Consider the following 2810-nt stretch of genomic DNA (forward strand, 5'->3'; position numbering starts at 1 on the left):
CGACAAAGAAAATCCTCGCGATAATGGGGCTAGCGACTGGAATATCTCCTGACGGCCTCAACCTGAAAAATAGTAACAACGGGGTGAGTCCAAAGAACTCAAGAGTAATCCAATAGATACGCATGAACATATAACTACCAAAGAACAATCCTACTAGACAACATCCTAACAATATGCATATATAGTGGCCTCCTAAGTATAACAGTACGATAACTAAATAAACTGCAGAACCAACAATAAGCATGAAATACAATCTATCGCAAGAATATAAGAAGTGCATAATCAAATAAATCAGACTCACCGCGAGGCAGCGAACGATCGTGGACATACATGTATAAAGATAGTCGAGCAATACGATGTATCACGATGATGCCAATCATACGCAATACCCAAGTGCACCATCCAATACGCAACAATCATAATAATGCACTCAGGTATACGATGCAATACGACACGGTCACCGACGCCAACAAGATCTCACGACAATGGTGAGACTGCTGGTAGGCGACACCGCACTCGTCACTACCTCAAGAGTAACCGAGTGGACGGATGCAACCGAGTACACCTATCCTCCAACTTCAACTATAGAGGAGCGAACGCCTCATCTCCTACACAATGACGGGAGGGACCCCATGTGCTACCACGCTACCTATCACACTACCCACGAGTGGAGCCTCGGTGAGCACCACCGGCAACCCACACACCTCAGGTGCTATGCCACTACCCACGCAGTGGTCACGCGCAGGTCAACGAGTTACCGACGAGCTCAACAATAATGGAGTCGTCAATCGCCCAAAGATGCAATCATGCGATATGGTGCGGCTACAATATGTCATACCTGAACATATCCTCCATATGTGTAGATGCCAAACAGACAAACACATATATAACAATGATAATAAAGAGCATAAACCCAACATCACATATCCAGCATGTATAACAACTAATATAAGCAACGCAAATCCAACAACATATAACAAGTATCTCCAGCAACTAATCCTGTGTAGATAAGCACTATAAATATCCATCTCTATAAACATACGTACACATGGTAAGCAGTAAAGGTATACCATACGAAAGTATAGAAGATAACAGTAGCAACATGTATCAAGTATCAAATAACTAAACCAGGGAGGTGCTAAAGCTACCAATACCACTAGTCATATATATATACTAGACTAACATATAGCAGACAACAGTAGCAACATGTATCAGGTATCAACTAAGCTAACACTAGGGAAATGCTAAATCTACCAATCACTAGTAATTATATATAAGTTACACATATCATAAGACAATATCAAAAAGATAAGTCAAAGGGTACCCGCCTCAAATAGAAGGTACAATCCCAAATCTGAAGTCAAAGTCGAGACGCCTGTCTCGAATCAGAATCTTGTGTCAAACAACATATATATTTTATTTAGCTAAATCCAAATGAAATAGCTAAATAAAATTCCCAAAACTAACTTAGGGCAAAACCCTAATCACCACAATCACAACTTATCTAGTAATCATGTCATCTCCAACTCAAACCTACACATAAAACTAATTCATCCACAACAGGCATAACCATCTAAAATAACCAAACTACAGGATGATCTACAACTAAGATCATTTATCCTAACTAATCATAATCCAAAACATACCTAATTCTACACACTGTTGTTGATAGCTGGAACCAGAAGAGCTACTGGATGAGGTGGCTGTCATAACCAATAGAAATCCCACAGAAACAGGACCTCAATTCACTACCCTGATTGTAGATCTACAGCAAGGATTGTTGCTGCCGGTAACAGGATGAATTGCTGGATCAAAGAACTCACAGCATTCAATTTGAAATCCACAGAACAGGTCCTCACTGGAATAAATCGGACGAAGCAATGAATTAAACTAGAATTCATTGATCAGATTAAGATTGAAGATCACAGAGCAAATAATAGATCACACCATGGAAACCATAGATCAAACAACACCCTAATCTTACCTCAACCGATTGTCTCCAGGAGGTGTCGCCAGATTCGATTCTATGTTCCTGGAAATTCCTCTGCCCCTCAATCAACAAGAAGGAAGGAATCTACGACCTAACCTAAGATCGCCAACAATCAATGAGGAAGCGAGCAAGAATCGATAAAGAAGATTCGAACTAGCGCACAAATCAGAGAGTCGAAGGATACCAAAGAATCGACTTAGCTTTAACCCCTTCAAAGCTCCAAGATCCACTCCTCGCCGGCAACTCCAAGAGACGGAGAAAGAATCGCCGATCGCCAAGAACTGGTGCGTCGGTGATCTAGGGCAGAGACATGAGAGGGGGAGGGAGGAGAGGATCTAGCCGCCCGGTAGCCAGGGACCCTGACGTTGGTGAGACTCCAGAGAGGAAAACCTCCGCCGGCGGTGAGCTCGCGGAGATCGGCGACGACGCGAGAGAGGCTCGGTGGAGAGGAGAAGAGATCGAGAAGAAGGGTCGGGGAAGAGAGGGTGGATCGGCGGTTTTGGGGAAGAATTAAAAAGAAAAGGAAATCTTTAATTAAAACATTTCCTCACTTAAACATGTATCCCCAAACAGGCTTTATCCGAACCCATCAATTCGTCCCCACAAAACCCGTCGTACAAGCTCCGAAAATTTTCTAGAAAATTTCTAAAAATTCCAGAAAATTCCTATAAGGCTATTTTTAAATCACCCTATTTATTTAAATTTTCCGAGATCTCACATCTAAGGTTAAAACTAATTTAAAATTCTAGAAATGGAAGATTTTATAAAAAAAAATAAAGATTTTATCCTAGAATTTGAAAACACTATTTTTGAAAACAGT

The 2810-nt window shown here is 41.3% G+C and overlaps 1 long non-coding RNA gene across 1 annotated transcript; it reads right to left on the reverse strand.

Moving 5' to 3' along the window:
• On the reverse strand, nt 1-2498 carry LOC122027394. The gene is made up of 4 exons (XR_006124402.1): nt 2175-2498; nt 1985-2086; nt 1647-1858; nt 1-62 (listed from the first exon to the last, which is right to left on the reverse strand). It is a non-coding gene; the product is annotated as an uncharacterized LOC122027394 (long non-coding RNA).
• Between the last annotated feature and the right edge of the window lie 312 nt (nt 2499-2810).

Source organism: Zingiber officinale, chromosome 10A, assembly GCF_018446385.1.
Source record: "Zingiber officinale cultivar Zhangliang chromosome 10A, Zo_v1.1, whole genome shotgun sequence".
NCBI classification, from domain to species: domain Eukaryota; kingdom Viridiplantae; phylum Streptophyta; class Magnoliopsida; order Zingiberales; family Zingiberaceae; genus Zingiber; species Zingiber officinale.